Below are 11,799 nucleotides of genomic sequence, written 5' to 3' on the forward strand. Positions count from 1 at the left end.
CCCGTACCTGTCCTACTATTAGTCTTGAATCACAATACACCTTGATAATCTTACCTACAAGTTTCTGTATAGCAATCAACCCTACCAATAGAGCTTCGTATTCTGCCTCATTATTTATTGCTAAAAAGCCAAGCTTCAGAAACTTTTCTAAAGTACTTCCATCCGGTGAGATCATCATAATTCCTATCCCTAATCCATTTTGGTTGGCCGCTCCATCCACAAATAGCTGCCAAACCTGCTAAACTCCCACTAAGCCCACTCTCAATGCTTCCTCGGGCTTTGCTCCATCCTTTAAGTCACTTAACTCCTCAGTAAATTCTGCTACCAAATCCACCAGAACTTGGCCTTTCATAGCTATTCAGGGTAGATACTTAGTGTCAAATGCACCAAGCATAGTTCCCCATTTGGCCATTCTTCCTGTATAATCCAACCTTCGAAGTAATGCTTGTAAGGGCAACTAGGTCAGGACAATCACGATGTGGGCCTAGAAGTAATGGGGCAGCTTCTTAGTGGCATGGATGATAGCAAGAATTGCCTTCTCTAGGTGGAGATACCTAACCTCGGCCACCTGAAGGGATTTGCTAACATAATACACCAGTTTCTGAATTCCTTCATCCACCCGTATTAAGACCAAACTCATTGCATGCTAAGCAATAGCCACATATGCATGCCAAACCTCCTCTTCCTCTGGCCTAGACAAGATTGGTGGATGAGCCAAATACGCTTTCAATTCTTCAAAAGCCTTATCACATTCCTCAGACCATGAAAAATCCTTCCATTTATGCAATAGTTGAAAGAATGATCTACACCGCTTAGCAAACCTTGATATAAACCGATTCAAAGCTGTTGTCATCCCAAGAAGGCGCTGAACTTCCTTCGGATTCCAAGGAGGATGCAAATCGTGAATAGCCTTAATCTGGTTGGGATTAACCTCAATCCCTCGATAGGTGATCATGTAGCCAAAAAACTTTCCAAACCCTACACCAAAAGAGCACTTAGAAGCGTTTAAACGTAACTTATGCTTTCTTAAGATTGCAAAAATTTCACCAAGATTTGACAAATGCTTGGACTCTTCTTTACTTTTAACCACCATGTCGTCGATGTATGCCTCCATGTTCTTTCCCAATTGGCTCTCAAACATTCTAGTCACCATTCTTTAATATGTAGACCTTGCATTCTTTAGTTTGAATGGCATTACTCTATAGTGGTAATTTCCCATCGGGGTAAGGAAGGCTGTTTTCTCTTGGTCTGGGAGCACTAGTAGGATTTGATGGTAGGCTTAAAAAGCATCCAAGAAACTCAACCTAGGATGTCCATACGTTGCATCAACTAATTGATCTATTCTCGGGACAAGAAACGGGTCCTTTGGATAGGCTTTGTTAATATTTGTAAAATCCACGCGCACACTCAATTTCCCAACTTCTTTACCACCACGATATTAACCAACCATTCAGGATAGAAGACCTCTTTGATTGCTCCCGCTTGCTTAAGCTTACGGACCTCATCCTTTACTGCCTCGAAATGTTCTTTAGACAAACGCCGAGTTAGTTGTTTCTTCAGGATAGCCTTGGGGTTAACATTTAAGTGGTGGGAGATAAACTCAAGATCAACCCCAGGTGCTTCATATGCACTCCATGCAAAAATATACAAATTACCCTTCAATAAGTCTACCAGCTGCATTTTATCCTTTACTAGGAGTTGAATCCCAACTTGAAAGTATTTATCCATATTCGCCTCAATGATGACCCTTTCCAACTTCTCACATGATACTAGACTATCCGAGTAGGCCGATGACCCGAGCTATGGTTTCTACCATGTCGACACCACTTCTGAAGAGCCAATTTCAGCAACACATTGATCAACCGCTGCTACCATACATTGTCTAGCCACTGATTGTCATCCTACCAGCTCAGCTACCCCCTCATTGGTAGGATATTTTACCTTAACATGCAACGTGGATAAGACCGCCCCCATGAAATGTAGCCACAGTCTGGCCAAGATGGCTATATATGGTGAAAAAGCATCCATCACTATGAAATTCACACTCACCACCTTATCTCCAGTTTAAACAGGCAATCTGATCATCCCCTTCAGAATAGTTAGGGGTGTTTGATACATGCACTTAAAAACTGAAAACATGTGTTTGAAAACATATGTGGAAATACGTGTTAGTAAAAAAGTGTGTGAAAATACGTGTAATGTTGTTTAAAAATTGAAAACATGTGTTTGAGTGGGTGTACCAAATAGAGCCGTAGTGTTTCCATCGAACCCAATCAACAAAGCATCATACTGGTCCAAATCCTCAAGTCTGAGTCTTAGACCTTTAAATAAGTCGAGGTACATAATCTTTGCCCCACTGCCTTGATCAACCATTACCCTTTTGACATCGAACCTTGTTATTCGCAAGGTTACCATTAGAGCATCATCATATGGCTATATCGTTCCTAACTTTTCTTCCTCAGAAAATCCTATGATTAGTTGCTCCGAAACCTTAGACCTCTTACATGGTGTCGCTTCTTCTAATCCTGCCATTCATGGCGACACTACCATTACCTCGCTAACTAGATGGGATTCTCTTCTTGGGGTCGTGAAAATAACATTTATCATTCAAAAGGATGACTGAGGTGCAAACTTCCCTGTGGTCCTATTGCGAGCCGATTTCTTTGACTATTTGGCTACTGCAAAAATTGTTTCAACTTACCAGCTTTAATCAACTGATCAAGGAAGGCTTGCAAAGTTGTACATTCCTCAGTCGTATAACCTCGGTCCTGGTGGTAATAATAATACAAATTCTGGTTTCTTTTAGTTGTGTCTCCTCCTATCTTATTTAGCCATTTGAAGTAGGGCTCATGCTTAATCTTATCTAGCACTTGATATATCGGCTCTTTGAACACCAAGTTAACCACTTGAGGACCAGCGACATTATGGGATGTTTGACTATAAAACTCCCTCCTCAGCCAGGAAGATGCAAACCGGCCTGTCGAGCTATCCCTTCGGTCAGTGGTGAAAGCCTTAGCTTTGCCCTTGCTAAAGCTCTGGTTGTCCTCAACCCTTTTGTGCTCCTCAATCTGATCCATCAATTGATGCATACCCCAAGGCGGTTTCATGGTAAGTGACTTCCACAGGTTGAAGTGTGTAGGAAGACCCACTTTGAAGGTTCGTACAACGACGTCCTCAAAATCTCCAACAAATTCATTATAAATCTCCTAGTATATATTAGAATAATTCTTCAAGGTCTCCCCTTCTCTCATCAACATCGAAAGTAAAAAGTCTAAGAGCCTAGGAACTCGACTACAAGTTACAAATCTGACCCCGAAGGCCCTTGTTAACTCTTCATAGGAATGTATTGACCCTTCAAAGCTGTTAAACCACCTCATGGCAACCAACCTAAGGCTCGAGGGGAAGACCTTACACATTAAGGCTTTATTCTATGAGCGAATGGTCATCCTCTGATTAAAATGGCTAACGTGTTCGATAGGATCGGTTTTACCGTTATAGATGGTGAAAGTAGGCTAGTTAAAGTGACGAGGGAATTTGGCTTACTCAATATGCTGAGAAAATAGGGAGCGAGATATTTGAAGGAGAGCCTTTCTCATAGCATCATGCGCCTGGCCTCACCTTGGTGGGGTTTTGGATTTCTTAGGATAGTATTTTCGTCCCGAAGTATGACGGGATGACGACATGAACGATTCACTAGATGGAGTCTTGCTTCTAGATCGGTAACTTCCATCACTTCCAGTACTTAAATTTTGGTCTGGAGAAGGGGTCTTATCTTCCCTTATTCGAGTTTGGTGACAAAGACATTGACGTAACAGCTCCACCTTCTACTCTAAGTTATAGACCTCTTCATCACATGAATGTTGACTAGCCTTATGCTGTCTAGTTTGTTCAAAATGAAAAGAAGGTGCTCTCTGGCTATAAGTGTAAGCCATATCTCGATCCCTCCTACGTTCAACATTAACGAAATGATCTCTGCGCTGAGAGCCAATGGACTCCAGTGATCCACTATGCCTAGGACCAGCCATAACTACAAGATTTGCACGGGTACTTCAGGAGACTTTCCCACAGACGATGCCAATTGTGGCAAGTGAAAAGTAGGTTGGATTTTAATTAAGTTATTGTTCATTCACGCAATCACTTTGTAGAGATGGGATACAAGATCAACCTTTAAGTACCCTTTCTGTAACAAGAGATGAAAGTCAGAATAAAATACTCTATGTGAAGTGATATCATTCAAGTAGAAATAGCCTAAAAATTGGCTAAGTGGTCGTCCTCGGGTTTAGTCCAAGGATGAAGGTACAATTGAATGGTTTTTCTCTCTTTTTTATTTCTCTCCTCAATCTCTCGTCCCCCTGATCTAGGTGCTTCTTAACTTTATATATACTAGCAAGGATACATTTGAAGGGTTGTGATCAGATTTTCTTGATACTTGTCCCATCAAGACCTTGCTAAAAGGTTTTTACACCAGAATATGAGATGTGAGGGACACTATTTATGGTCATTTCCCCATTAATTCGACTAGTTAAGTGGTTGTAGTGCATTTAATGAGAAGGGAATAGCTACCTTATCCTTCCTTTTTCCTCTCTTCCTTGTTCAGTACCAAATTACCTTTGTCCTCCAGGAGTTGCACCGTGCTCCCTTCATCCCTGATTCTTGGCCTTCCCGAGGTTAAGTAGGAGCCCTCGGCATCTTCATCAATGACAACATCCTGAACTCCTTATTAGTTAAATAAGTCATCTCTGTAAAGTTCCCCTCCTCAGAAATGATCTTATTTTCTTTATTAACTGCTTTCGAACCTCGTCCCCCCACAAGTATCTTTATGTATAATTGAGCTTGTTAAGCCTTGTGTGGTCCTTTGTGTGATTGTTGATTAGTAATTAATCATATGGATTCTAGATCTAAGTAACTCATTTTGAATGTTTTGACTAAAATTCCTAAGAGACAGGGGCGGCACCACACACTATTTAGGGGGTTCAAATGAACCCCCTGACTTAAATTTATATATATATATATATATATATATATATATTGTGTGTGTGTGTGTAATTTTTTTTGTTAGTTTAACTTACCTTAAAAAATAATTTTGCACCATGATTTAAATCTTGCACACTTTCATCACACGTCTTCAATTTTAAGAGTAAATAATAAATGTTTGTAAGTTTTATGTGTCTTACTCTTTATTATAAACTAGTGTATAGCCCTGTGCATGTGCACAAGTACAATTAAAAATAATTATAACTATTCAGTTCAAATTATACCAATTTTTAGAAGAGATTCAAATATTACATGATATTAGTTTACATTTTTTTTAAACCATGCATTTCTAAAATATGTAATGGACGCTTACATTTTGTTTGCACCCAATAATTCACTTGCCACAAAATTAAAAACTTAGATGGACATGTGATGAAAAATTGGACTTCAATTGAAATCAAATTTAGAATCTGATTAGATTTGCTATGGGGGTTGCTTTTAGGGATTTAATTCTCTGATATTGATAATGAGATGTGAGTGGGAGGTGTTAATGTAATGATTGGAATCTCAATAGTGTTCATTAATCATGTTTGGGCTCGTCCATCCAAACTGACCCTAAGGTGTTGTCTTAGGCTTTCTTGAGGTGGGTGGTCAAAGTATGGAGATAGGTCATCACTTGGCTCTGTCATAGAAAAGGTACACTGTCTCAAGAGTCCCTATGAACACTACCAAAAAACTGGGGCTATCTAAGCGTTTTTAAACAGCAAAACACTAGGATAGCCCGAAAAAGCGCTGGTATAGGCCAAAAAGGCCTATCCCAACACTTTTTTTCCCGGCGCTTTGTAGCGCTACGCAATGAGTATGGCATTAGGTTCGCCTAACCTACACCAATACTTTTAAAAGCGCCAGTATAGGTCCCAGCGTTTTTGAAACCCTATTCCAGCACTTTTTAAACCACTGCTATAGGTTATTTTTTTTCTTTAAATACAGGCTATAGCGGTGGTTTAAAAAAAGGCTATAGCCTATAGGCAGTTTTAAAAGGGCCGCTATAGGCCTTTTTAAATACAGGCTAAAAAAGACCTATAACAGCGGTTTTAAAAGTGCTGCTATTGTTTTTTTTTTTTTTAAATACTAGCTATTGCCGTAATTTCAAAAGCGCCGCTATAGGCCTTTTCTTAATAAAGGTTTTAGCAATAGTTTCAAAAGCCCTGATATAGGTATTTTGTAATATAGGCTAAAAAGACCTATAGCGGCAGTTTCAAAAGCACCGCTATAGGTCCTTTTTTAAAAAAAAATGGGCAAAAATATTTTCCTTGCATTTTGTTTTCCAAACCTGTTTATAGCTAAACAAAAATCAATATAAAATAAATTACTAGATCTAGTTGACACACGCCAATATAGACCCCACAATAATCAAACATATTCAAACTATCAAATTAATATAATACAATAATACAATTTCTTAGCTGTAATAATTGTTATGCCTAAGACAAGACATTCCAAATGTCTAAAATGTTATATCACAATTGCAAACTATAAAAATAAATAAATAAAAACCACAAGCTAGATGATTGATTTTGCGTAGTAGGAGAATGATCACCCACTTCATCAAGTTCGTTTAACGACAACGTTGCTAAATAACACAATAGGAATGCAAATCATAACCTTATATAACAATTATCACAACCAAAAGTCAAGTAATCTAATTGTATACCTCATAGAGGTAATTTACCAAACACTTGGCATGCAACAAGCATAATACTCACATTCAAATATGTCAAAACCATCTCAAATGCAAAGGAAGACACTTTAAAATAAATTTATCTTGCCCCACCGAGACCATTTTTTTCCATTTATTTTTTGGTGCATTCGCATTAAACATTGGTCACTAAATTTGTGACTCTACGACCTCAAGGAGAAGTGGAGAACACATGCATACCATGTCAATGCACTATAAACTCTAAGAAACAACTGAGATATTAGAATATTGAGTAAAATTTATATCAAAACCAAATACTATGAACAAAGAAAAAAAATTCACAAAACAAGTATAAAGAACGCATGCAATAGAGAAAAGAAAGAAAGAGAGTCACCTTCATCAGCTGCAACTACAAAAGCTGCTAAGAGAAAAAGAAGATGATGTTTCTTATCCTGCAAAAGCTAAGTCTAATTTACATTGATAGCGCATTGGTGCCAGTTTAAACTACAGTTGAGATGCCAAGTGTAAACCATCAACTCCCTTTTCAAAAAATTTAGTTTCTTATGAAATATCAAGAAAAGATAATCAACTTTAATTCAAAAGATTGGCCAATTTCTTAAGATTCCTCTAGTAAAACTCCATATTATCAGAGAAGTGCAATAGAGGACTCACCTGTTCTTTTCGCTGCTAGACCATAGTTTTGCCTTCTTCTAGAGGTTTTTTAGGTAAATAATATATTGGAGGTTCTGCCTTGGTCCTGAAAAAAAAAAAAAAAAATCCCACAACCAATCAGCAACCAGTAAAATATGGGACATTAATTAACTATGTAATTCTACCTAAAGCCCTTCAATGAAGCAGGAACCATCCACTGATCAAAATGCTTCATCACTACAATCCACATGAAGAGAAACTTATCTTTGTCTCAATAAAGTTCTATGGACACTTGGACCAAAATTAAACATAACTTGCAATAGAAATAGAGTACAAAAAGATTTCATTAGAAACAGTGTACTAGGGCTCTCAGTTGTCAAGGATGGTCACATGCCAAAACAATTTAGCAATAAAAAATGACCATGAAAAATTAATATCTGAAGAAAATCTACCTTATAAAATTGCAAAGTTTTTTATGGTGGTCACTCCACTGAAGAAATAACAATTCCAACTTTTTTGTTCTATCTTCGCAACTACACGTGCCCTGAGAGTCTGAATAAAACAAAAGGACAAGAATTAGATATTGAGTAAGGATCATAATAAAAGATCACCTTTGAAGCTTGTACATAACACTACTATGGCATGGGAGAATGCATAAGTGGTTGAATCTAGACCTTACACATGGAATGGTTGTGAGCAAAGGAAGAGGAAGCGTTGGCTAAGGGATTTTGTCTTGGTCTGTACTAAAGGCGTGATTGCCATGGGAAGGAAATAAGATTTGCACCTGGCATAGTACTCAAGCACTCACAAAAAGGGAGATGGTGACTTTCTAAGATCAGAAGTTGGACCACATCAGAGACACGTGTATCAATCATAATACTCTTGATGTCCTTCTCAATATCCAAGACTTGTTTCCCAAGCAGTGGCAAGGCCACCTACCCATGGGTCCCAATGCAACATTGGCACAATTCCTATCCTCTAGTCAGCAAATAATATCACAGCTGTGCAAAGGTCCTAAGTAGGGAAATTATGACTTGACACCTGTCCTTGTACTCAGTCATATTCCTCATATTATAAGAGGAATATGCAGCTGTATTAGGGCAAGAACCCTAGAACAAAAATGAGAGATTTGAGAAAAGAGATTAGAGAGTTGGTAGGAGAGAGGAACAATCTTGTTGTAAGAAATCAACCACTTTTCACACATAATACGATCTAAGCAGAGCAAGAACATTACATTCTTGCTCAAACCGTGGTTTTTCATCCCTTCTCTAGGATTTTCCACGTACATCATGTGTTTCTTTCAACATTACTTTCTTCTTGTTGTTTAAATGTGCGTCTTTTTCATATCCTACCATCACTTTCTCTTTCTTGTTCAAGTGTCATGTGAAAGCTAGCACCTTGTCAAGTTTTCTCATATAGATATACTGTTAGATAACTTATTTTACTTCCTTATATAAGCTCAAATCTAACTTGCACGTACAAAACTTCAATAGGTGTAAATACAAAGTTATAATAAACAACAAACCAGATCTCTACTCTTTTTTTCGGCATTTTGCTCACGCTCTTGTTGCCTCAGCTTCTTGCTTTCTTCACGTGCTCTGCTTAGCCTGAATAATATTTAAGGAATTTATGTTTCATAAAACAATTTCATTGTTAAACTCAAGATGAAAACCATCCAAAACAATCATAACTGACTTGGGCCTCTTGTCTCAAATACTCGCTTTAGACATAACTCACTTCCTTCACAACTTATAATACCTAGGAAAAAGTGAACCATAGATGTTTAAACTATTGACTTGTGGTGGATTATCTCCTAAAATATTCATTAATAAAAGGAAAAAAAATATATGTATATTCTTTTCGTCCTTTAAATATAGCACATGGTTTTGATAACCATAATTATCAAATTCAGATACGAAATTCATTTCATCAAGTCTTAAACCACTGTATCATTCTGTACATATTGTCAACTCTCAACTCCTCTAAATGGGCTTAAGTTTATTTTGTCCAACACAAGTATACCAAAGAATATTAAATTTCCCTCAACAAAGCACTAACCACTAGCGTATTTATTATATTATATTCACTGATTTTCTTTTTCTTTTTGATAAGTTTTAGCCCCAGGGGAGCCCATATATCCCAAAGAATATTAAAATTTCCCTCAACAAAGCACTAAGCTACTAACCACCAGTGTCCTTACAGCTACTTGGCAAATCCACCACTTCTAAGCCCAATTTTATTATACAGTGTATGATTTATATATTAATAATCTAGTGTAAATTTGACTCTTCTCCTCTAATAAGATACACTTCAAAAAATGGGTCCAGGTCCAATGACTTAGAAATCATTCCCACCAATTTTTTTGACAACATATGTACTTCTCTAGTTACAGCAACAAAGTCAATTATTTTTTTCCTCAACAAAACTTCATTACGATAACAATAGTTTCAATCATATACAAATGTTTAAGAAAACACAGGGAAGAATTTATCATGAAGTAAACTAGGAAGTTTAAAAACAATTTAAAGACCATGATAACAGTAACAATAAGTCAATAAGTTTTAGCCTGTAAATTGAACTAACATCTTCTAATTGTCAATATAGTTAATGTCCCAATTTCTATTGAAAATCAAGCAGCTATCATACACATACCTCTAATGTCCCCAAAAGCTGCCCCAGCATTCTTTTGTTCCTATTAACCAACCCTCATTCTTCGGCAATACCCTCGAAACATGCTCTGTCATTGGAGCTTCAGAATCCTAGCAATTGAAAAAAATAATAATAATAATATATATATATATATATATATATGAAAGAATTAAGACTTAGCTCCAAACCAAAACTCCTCAAGAAGAGCTTGACAACGTTGTGAGGCTGTCGGGGTTCCAGAACAACGGTTTCTGTCGGTTCTGTTAGAGGAGGAGGGGCCACCACTTCGACCATGGCTACCTATGCAAAACCACAAAGGTATTACAAACAGAGATAAAAACTTAAGAAAATCAGAGATAGTAAGAATGAGAGAGAGATTTACTTTTTGGTCCGAGAGGAAAAACTAAGCTAAACCCTAAAAGGAGCGGCTGCGCTTAAATATCTCTATCTGGGAGTTGGGCCGGTGAGGAGTGGAGGAAGATCGGCGAGCTGGGTCGGTGGATGGGCTAGGGAGATGGGTCGGCGTAGGTTTGTGGCAAGTGGGCTCGGAGATGAGTCGGCGTGGGTTTGTGGCGAGTGGGCTCGTGTAGATCAACGATGAAGGAGAGGGAGATGCGGCGGCGACGGCAACGAATGAGAGGGAGAGGAAGAGTGTTTGGTGAGAGGGAGCGGGTATGAGTTAAGAAGAAAAATAGATTAAGACCTATTACAACGACATTTTGGGCTTATTACGGCAAAGTAAAGCCGCTGCAATAGGTTTTAAAGCTATTATGGCGACTTTTTTACTTATTGCAGTGGTTTTAAACTGCCACAATAAATCAAGCAATTTTCAAATTATTTTTAAAAAATTTTGAAAGCCTGGTTTTTTACTTCAGACCTATAGTGACTGTTTTAAAATCGCCACTATAATTATAAAAGGGGCGGTTTTGAAACCGCCGAAATAAGTTATTTCAAAATTAAAAAATATTAAAAAAAAATACCAAAAATAGATGAAGACCTAGCCCTTCAATTTTTTTTTTTGGTTTTTGGAATACTAAGTATTATTGTCCTATATAAATTAATTTATATATCCTTAAATTAAGTTATCTAAAAGCTGGAATATTATTAAATCTGAAATTACACTTGTTGTTAGCACTTTTGAAATTACAAGTACAATTTGGATATTTTTTATTGTAGCCCATGGGTATATTGTATCAAGAAAAAAAAAATATTGGGTATTGGCTCCAAGCATTTGGATTACTTCAAAAGGAAGGACTATTTTATGTATTTAATAAATTTTATATTTTTAATCAAATTACAACCACATAAAATATGACATTTAAAAAAAAAAAAAGAATTTACAACTAAGTGAATTTTTTTGCAATATATCATATATTGCCTACAATATTCTCATGAAAATTATACCACCTACAATATTCCAATGGATCCATGCCAACATAAAACTCAAAAGCCAACAAGTTCTCAACAACAACAATGCCAACAACGTAGCAACTACAGCAATGGAGGAAACATGATCGGTGGACCTGATCCTCCACCTACTCCACATCTAACCATTCCAAAATTATACCTCCTAAACCTAAAAAATGACCAAAAATACCCCCCCCAAACCTAAAATAATGACTAAGACACCCTTGAAACCTAAAAAATGACCAAAATACCCCCAAAAACTAAAAAAATGACTAAAATACCCCTAAAACTTGAAAATGACCAAAATACCCCCCAAACCTAAAAAATGATCAAAAATACCACCTAAGCCTAAAATAATGTCCATAAGATGCCTAAAAACCTAAAAATGACCAAATTACCCTCAAAAACTAAAAAATGGC

The 11,799-nt window shown here is 37.1% G+C and overlaps 1 long non-coding RNA gene across 2 annotated transcripts; it reads right to left on the reverse strand.

Moving 5' to 3' along the window:
• Positions 1–7,347: 7,347 nt before the first annotated feature.
• LOC115955367 lies at positions 7,348–10,607 on the reverse strand. Of its 2 annotated transcripts, XR_004084124.1 has the most exons (6): positions 10,356–10,607; positions 10,162–10,273; positions 9,977–10,083; positions 8,850–8,931; positions 7,777–7,876; positions 7,348–7,430 (listed from the first exon to the last, which is right to left on the reverse strand). It is a non-coding gene; the product is annotated as an uncharacterized LOC115955367 (long non-coding RNA). The 2 variants fall into 2 exon arrangements; XR_004084123.1 differs by having other exon boundaries at positions 7,777–8,931.
• Between the last annotated feature and the right edge of the window lie 1,192 nt (positions 10,608–11,799).

The sequence above is a fragment of the Quercus lobata genome, chromosome 8 (assembly GCF_001633185.2).
Source record: "Quercus lobata isolate SW786 chromosome 8, ValleyOak3.0 Primary Assembly, whole genome shotgun sequence".
Classification (NCBI taxonomy): Eukaryota; Viridiplantae; Streptophyta; class Magnoliopsida; order Fagales; family Fagaceae; genus Quercus; species Quercus lobata.